Raw genomic sequence first — 8,542 nt, forward strand, 5'->3', positions numbered from 1 at the left:
CTTTTCACGAATTCAAACAGATGCTCGAAAATTTCAGTGGAAATAAAATTAAATGCTTACAAAGTGACAGCGGCCGAGAATACGTCAATAAGCAATTCGACGATTTCCTCAAAGAAAGCGGGATACAGCGTAGAATGACCGTACTATATTAGAAATCGGTGCCCGACCGAAAGTTTGAACGACACGACGCCGTTCGGAAGAAAACCTAGCGTAGCTCACTTACGCGAATTTGGGTGCAGGGTTTACTGTTTAAACACGAACAAACAGAGGGGTGTATTCGAACCTCGTACGCGCGAAGGAGTTCTAATCGGGTACGCGAAACAAGCCAAGGGTTACAGAATTTGGATGACAAAAGAAAAGAAGGTGGAAATCTCTCGCGACGTTAGATTTTCGAAAAGAAAAACAAAAGCGCCTGATGGAGAATACCGAAGTTTTGAGCCGGAGGAGCTCGAAACGCGAGAGAGCCGTACGCATGAGGAATCACTTAACGAGCTGATCATCTTCGACAACTAGTGTGGGTCATCCTTAGAAGGACTCAGGGTGCCTCAGCTTTACAGCTTATACCCCTTTCAGACCAGGTTTCTACTTTCCATCGAAACCACCAACCGGTAGAACAAGCCGGAGAATGAGTGAGGACGCCCGACCGTGTTTGAACCCCAACTTGGCGGTAATGATTTTTGCTCTTGGACTTTTTCAATTTCTAGACGTTAGTAAGGATGGAATTAACGTCTGTGTGAAATTTCAGCCCGATAAAACCAGCAGCACGGCTTCCAGAAATGGATGTGGAGCGGTCACCCATCTTCGTACGGAACGCCGCCCAGTGCATCTTGACTTCGGTGATCGGATCATTTTCGACAGACAATTTTTGACAGAGAGCACGAACACGGAACCTGAAGAACCGCAGCAGGAACATCCTGACACAACACAAGAGACTCCGAAATTCAGACCTGGAAGGCCCTGTATACTACGTACTGAACGCAGGGGGAGACCCCGGAAACTGTACAACACGGAGGTCAACGAAAATCCAGTGCAAATTGACAGCGATGAGCTGAACGAAGAATCGAACGAAAATGAGGTCGAAATCGTATGTGCTGCGGAAATACCCGCGAAGTGCGCACTGTCGGGAAACGAGAGGGAAGAATAGAAACAAGCCATGGCGGAAGAAGTCCGTTCAATCATAAAGAACGACGCATGGACCATCGTCGATAAATCGTTCCAAAATTCAAGCGTAGGAAGTCGATTCGTACTACGAAACAAATACAATCCCGACGGAACATTACAGAAAAGAAAGGCACGAATTGTAGCACAAGAGTTTGCACAACAACCATGCATAGATTTTTTCGAGTCGTTCGTTCCAGTGGCACGGTCGAGCTCGATCAGACTGATGATGGCGCTCGCCGCTCAGCACAATATGATCATTCGGCAATTTGACGTGTCCATGGCTTACCTGAACGGAACCCTAGAAGAAAACGTCTATATTAAGGTGCCAGAATACTTCGAGGAAGCCCTGGATCAAGTTGTTCTTGGGGAAACGAACGCTAATATCAAAAGAAAAGCCACAAAGATCCTTCAAGATCTGAAGAAGGGCGACAAAGTTTTTTACCTGAAAAAGGCTCTGTACGGTCTCCGCCAGGCAGGACGTAGTTGGTACAAAGGAGTAGACTAGGAGTTGAAGAATCTCGGAGCTGAACCGACGAATGCAGATCCGTGCATATATCGCATCGAGCGAGGAGAAGAATCAACTATTACATAGGGTTATCCAAATTAAGTGTCACATCTTCCAACAGCGTTATCGTCACATGATAACCACTTTCTTTAGAGCCAAATTGAACAATATGAACGTGGACGATATCTGATTCCAGCAAGACGGTGCCACATGCCACACGTCAAAGGAAACAGTTACTCTGCTGAAGGAAATGTTTAATGGACGCGTAATTTCACGAGGAGGAGACATCAATTGGCCACAAATATCGTGTGATTTAACACCATTAAACTTTTTTCTATGGGGATTCTTGAAAAGTAAAGTCTACGCTAATAATCCAAAGACTATTGACGAGTTAGCACCATTAAACTTTTTTCTATGGGGATTCTTGAAAAGTAAAATCTACGCTAATAATCCAAAGACTATTGACGAGTTAAAAAACAATATCACAGCCGCCATTAATGAAATTGAATTTCAGTTATGTGAAAATTGGGTCAAACGTAACAGGCTCATGAAAAAAAAAACCGAGGAGGACACTTGAATGATATTGTCTTTCATAATTAATGTCATTAAGTAGATACAGGCTCATGAAAAAAAAACCGAGGAGGACACTTGAATGATATTGTCTTTCATAATTAATGTCATTAAGTAGATTTTGTGTTAAAATAAAGAAACCATACAAATCTCAAATACTTTGCGTTTTATTTCAATTTGAAGATGTAACACTCAATTTGGATAACCCTATAGCTGTTTACGAGGACGATATTTTAATCGCAGCTCAAAAACTGGACGATATAAATCGGGTAAAAGATCACTTGAACAAACACTTCGAAATAAACAATCTCGAAGATGTCGGATGATGCATAGGCATCAAGTTTACTCGAAAGGGAGACAAAATACAAATCAACCAAAAGGGATACATCAAGGATGCAATCAAAAATTTTGGGATGATGGACTGCAACCCGGTTACCACACCGATGAATCCTGGGACAAAACTACAGAAGCGGGAAGGTCCCACAAATAAAGAGGATGGTAAACTTCCGTACCGCGAATTAATTGGCAGTCTCATGTATTTGGCAGTAGCTACGCGACCGGACATCGCTCATACGGTGAGCTATTTGAGTCCATTTTTGACTTGTTACGATAAAACTCACTAGACGGCCGCATGTACTAAGATACCAAAGGGTACGTAAAGGGTACGTAAGATTAAAAGGGTACGTATACTCTGTTCAAAATGAGAGTAACCTCGCTTCGCGCATGGGACGTGCCTAAGGCAGGGTTAGAACCACTAGAACGTCCAAACCCCCACTTAACCACCTACGTTTTTCTCCGTCTTACCCTCTGCTGCGCTCTCTGTCTATGCGCAAAACGGACGAGAATCGGTCCGAGAGCGAGATTACTCTCATTTTGAATGACGTATAGACGCCGATTGGGCGAACTGCCTTCACAGGATACGCCTACGTGCTAGCAAACGGAACGATCAGCTGGAATTCGAGGACACAGCAGACGGTCGCACTGTCATCGACCGAGGCCGAGTATGTGGCATTAGCTAAGGCAACAAAAGAGGCTGTTTTTCTTCACGCTTTACATGTGGAACTAGGATTTCAGCAAGTCGCAGGCGTGAAAATTTACAACGACAACACCGGAGCATCAAGAATAGCCGACAACCCAGTATTTCATAATAGGACGAAGCATATAGACGTGCGACGTCATTTCGTGCGCAATTTAATTAAAAATAGGCGCGTTGTGTTAGAGCACATCTCAACAAACGATATGCCGGCGGATATGCTAACGAAAACTCTCCCGAAAGCGAAACACTCAATGTGTCTTAAGCGTTTAGGAATAGCTGGACCAGTAGGTTCTTAAGGTTGTTGAAGCCGAAAATAGGAGTCGTTTTTCACGGAAATAAGGCGTTCGGAAGATACAAGCCTCTATATACAGTATATCTATTTCAAATGTCTCGAATGAAAGTTATATGATAATTGTTTAACCTTGAGATAACGTTGAAGAGTCTTGTGAAGGTCACATTTAAATTTTTAAAGGGAACCCTATATTTTTTATTGCATATTTTCGTAGTTAATACTGAAACGTATTCAAAACACTACCTTTACATGTATTTTCCGTAAGCCGTTGTTAAGTTATTTACTCTCAAAGTTTATGTGTCGCCGGCATTAGCGTTGCCGAATGTAAGTAAGTACATCATTGTGGCTCTAAAAAGAACCGATATTGTGTGTATGTGTACGTAGTGTGTACTTCCAAATAGTGTGATCTAACATGATGGACATTGTAAGGTAGCTATCCTTCAACCTGTCCTCCATTATTAAGAATACATTTCTGTAACTTATGTTGGAATTGCTTTTCTACCTTCTTTAACGTTTTAGGTGTTATTTTTGTACAAGCACTACTTATTCGTTGACGTAATTTCATTACACTTTCAATTGGAGTGCGATAAACTATTTGTTTTAAGTACACCCACCGAAAGGAATCGTACGACAAAAAATCTGGCAATTTCGGTGGCCATGATACCAGCCTGTCATGTCCAATTCACTTATTTTAGGGAAAATAGCCGGCTGCATGAGATATTTTTTGTTTGAATTAGTCGATCCGCAAAATATTAATGATTTGGTTAACACATCCGAGATGAATGGTGATTTTGGTGTTGGACTTCGTCGAACTAATTGTAAGTAACAATGCTCTCAAAACCCAACCTAACGGCCAAATGTTCATAAGGCTGAACTTTTAAAACCGTTCGTTTCCGTGAAAAATAACCCTCATTTTCGGCTTTAGCGACTTAAAATGCCCCCCAAAAGACACATCCAGATAAAAAATTTTGTAGTTCGGATATTATACTACATATATTAAAAAGAAATTAGAAGTATACAGTTATATTTTTCTTTTTCTTGTAAAGTTTCATTACAATCAATATACAAGGTGGAACACGTAAATAGGTACACCTAAATGTCTCTGTTGTTTATAGATATATGAAAAACAGGTTAGGGCAAAATTAAGCTGATGAAAGAGATAAACAAAATAATTTACAAAAATTTTTTCAGTTATCTTTTAAAAATTTCAAGATCATCGGTGTTCTTTTAACTGACATGATATATTTTATTTTCTATATCCTTACAAAGTACAAATAAAAAAATTCAATAATCTTAGTAACGTACCATTTCAATCATTTAATCTCAAGATATTTTCATCTGAAAGTAATAAATATCTTTTGTAGTTACCAGATACACTATACAAATCTTACTTTGTCGCACTGTACTTTTGTACATGATGAAGAAAAAAAATATTTAGTTGTATATAATATTGCGACATCATGTCTAGTTAACAATAGTATAAATTTTATTTATATAATATGTAATGTTTGCTTTTTAATGAAACAATGTCTGATTTTGAAGTTACAATAATATTCTGTCACCTTAAAATATAAAAACTTATGTAAGCTATTACAATACTTAATTCGAATGAAAGATATGTTTATAAACATTTTAATCTGTACATACAGTCTCAAGCCTCGAAACATCAATTGTGTTTCGGTATTCAGTAAATGCACTTGCAATAATGGGGCGTAAAAGTAATACTTCGTACAAAATATGCCAACTTGTCATTTTTCACAACACAAAAAGAAAATCGTATATGTATATAGAAAAATTACTGCCATGTTTAACCCTAGAACTACTGACAAAAAGACGAAGCTATTTCTACCAAAACCAGTCAAAATGACTGGTCTTCAAAAAAATACGTAATAATAGAATGTGTTTATATTTACTGACTTATTAGTTTCTTACAAAAGAAATTCCATGTTATGTAGTACATTTTTGGTTTTATTATCCCATTTGGGACCATGATTCCTAAATGAGGATTGATAGTTTTACATTTTCAGCTGTATTTTCAGTGGCAAGTTCATCTGCTAGTTGAAACATAAAATCTTTTCTGGATATCTTTTCACCTGTTGTTTCCTTAACTTAAAATGTTAAAAAATACTTGAAATAGCCATCTTCTTGATCCTGATTTGATGCTACATTTCTTTGCCATTTGGTCTGCATTGTCTACACCAAATCTAGTCTTATTATAAAATTCAACTGTTTCAGATAAGCGCTTGTTACTTTTATCAATTTTGATGAATTTATGTTTCGAACTCAATAAAAAAACTTTTTCCTTTTGAAAACGTTTTTCCTTTTCACCTATTTGATTTATAAAGTAATGATGAAAAACGAGCCATATTATCCTTCTTTAGTTCCCTTTTTTCCGCGTATAGTGCCAACCAATGTTTTTTTTTTTTTTTTCTATAATAATTTAGATGCCAACGGTAAGCTTGTAAAAAAGTTATCAGTTGTTATGATTCTTTCCTTCATAGTAAACGGTTCGATAAGTTTGAGTACGACAAATTCACTTAGAGGTTGTGAAAACGTGTGAGAAGTTGTACAAATCATTTTGACTGGTACTGATATAAGTAGCCATGATACAAAATTATTTTGATTCTGAATGAAACAAAAAAATAAAATTTATAATACTCTTTCTTCATACTCATAATAGTCCTGGGGAGGGAGGGATCTCGAATCCACAATTTGAAAATTTTTAAGTTAGAATCATGTGCCTTCTGTAAAAAGGAAAATTATTTATTGTCGTATACTCATTTAAGTTTGATATTCAGATGTAACCGTGCTATATGTGAAAAATATTACGCATAAGAAAAAGAAAACGATACTACACGCTGCGGTATTGGCGATTACGCAAAGCGGACCATTATGCTCTTCTTATCTCCAAAAAATAACAAACTATCATAGAACGAAGAATCAAATTAACTAATCGGAAAGGAACGATGCAGCATTTAATCAAGCATTTGATGATCATGGTACTATTACTAAACTATTTTCTTCTATAAATACATATAACTAAAAATAAATTCAATGTAAAAACATATGCTATCTTTCTTACGAAGTACAACATATTCAAATGTTATAAAAATTTCTTCAAAAAACAATTTTTTTCAAGATAAATATGTAAGAAGCATGGGTTCAAGGAACCCCTCCTTAGGCTTTCGCATGATGGTTCCAGGCTCAGAAGTTTTAGAGTTAATATATGTAAGTAAAAGTACAGTACGAGACATTAAAAATTTTAACGCAAAGATTGCACAGAGTTTATATCATAAAAGGGACAACCAAAGAAATTAGACATGTGTGATGAAAGTACAATTATTAGAAAAATAAAGAAAAATCCTACATTAAGTGCATCAAAATTAACAACTGTATTTTTAGAAGTGGGAAGAAAATGAATTTTCAAACAATATGCAGGATATTAAAAGAAGGTGGTTATAGTGGGCATATTATAGTGGTTATTGCAAAGTTGCTCTGGAAAAGCCATATATGAATGAAAAGAATAGAGAGAAAAGATTAAATTTTGCACGAGTTTATTTTAAAAGATGGTACATGGTGGAATGACGTTATCTTTAGTGATGAAAGTAAATTTAACATTTTTGGGTCAGATGGTCAAAGAATGGCATGGCAAAAGAAAAATGAAGAGTTTAAAATTAAAAACACAAAGCCGACTATAAAGCACAGGTATATCTCAATATTTGGGACTGGTAAATTAGTTATGTTTGATAGTATAATGAATAAGAATGTTTATCTTAATATTTTAAAAAGTGATTTACTGAAAAGTGTAAAAAAAAATGAGAATTAAAACTACATTTAAGTATTATCAGGACAGATCCAAAACATGAAGTACAGATTATGCAGGAATATTTACTCTACCATTAACCAAAGTTATTACAGCCATCTCTACAATTATAAAACTTAAATCCTACTGAGAATTTATGGAATAAACTAGACCGAAGAATTAGGAAAACTCTAATAACTTCTAAAGAAATTTTGAAACAACGACTGAAAGAAGAATGGAACACTATAAACACAGAATATTTCAAACAAATAATTTCCAACATACCTCTTCATGTTTGAAAGAGGTTATTCAACAAGAAGGATATCCTACAAAATATTAAAACAATCTTTGCTATAGTAAGTGTCAGAATATGAACGTAATATTAAAATCAGACATTGTTTTGTTTTAAATAGATAATGTAATAAAAGTTATGAATTATATAAATAATGTTGGTATTTTTGTTAACTGAACCTTACGTAAGAATGTAGTATACAATAAAATAATTTTTTCCTTATCGTGAATAAAATTGTGGCACAACAAAGTAAAAATTGTACAGTTTTAGAATATTAAAATTACTCACTGTATCGACTCCTGAAATGTAAACATCACCTCATGTTATTTATTTTTATTAATATTATTGAATGTAGAATGGTAGAAACTGTATTGTTAGACCCAATAATTGTTCATTCTTTCTTCACTGTTATTAACAATAAATATGTAGAAATTTAGTAGTGTCAAAGTACATTAAAGAGTGCAAAAAGAAGTAGATATTGTTCACATTTACTGTTAAAGCCAACAATGTTTATGGCAAACTGAAAATTTATATACAGAAACGTTTCCATTTCATACTTGTCCATCACTTCATGCAGTTTCAAAGATTTATAAAACAATTCAGAGGAACTGCTAGTGTACATGTTAAAAAACGAAATAAAATAAAGGCCTTTATAAATGAACAAAATACAGTTGCCATAGTATCTGTAGGAAATAGAAAAAATTTACAAAACATTTATCAAAAGAGTTTAATTATGCATTGCAACCAATGGACATCACTATTGTTTATACCATTATTTTCAGATGAAAATATTTCAAAATTAAATAATTGGGATAGTACATTATTAAGGTTGTTGAATTTGCTTTTTTATGGATATAGAAAAAAAAACAATACTTGAAAAATTT

General features: G+C 35.3%; 1 protein-coding gene across 1 annotated transcript in view; it reads right to left on the reverse strand.

Annotated features, from left to right (window-relative positions):
- The window catches only part of LOC108577107 (tetratricopeptide repeat protein 37-like), a 23,962-nt gene that overhangs the window by 14,381 nt on the left and 1,039 nt on the right, over nucleotides 1–8,542 (reverse strand). The window lies entirely within an intron of this gene.

The sequence above is a fragment of the Habropoda laboriosa genome, unplaced genomic scaffold (genome assembly GCF_001263275.1).
Source record: "Habropoda laboriosa isolate 0110345459 unplaced genomic scaffold, ASM126327v1 scaffold589, whole genome shotgun sequence".
Classification (NCBI taxonomy): Eukaryota; Metazoa; Arthropoda; class Insecta; order Hymenoptera; family Apidae; genus Habropoda; species Habropoda laboriosa.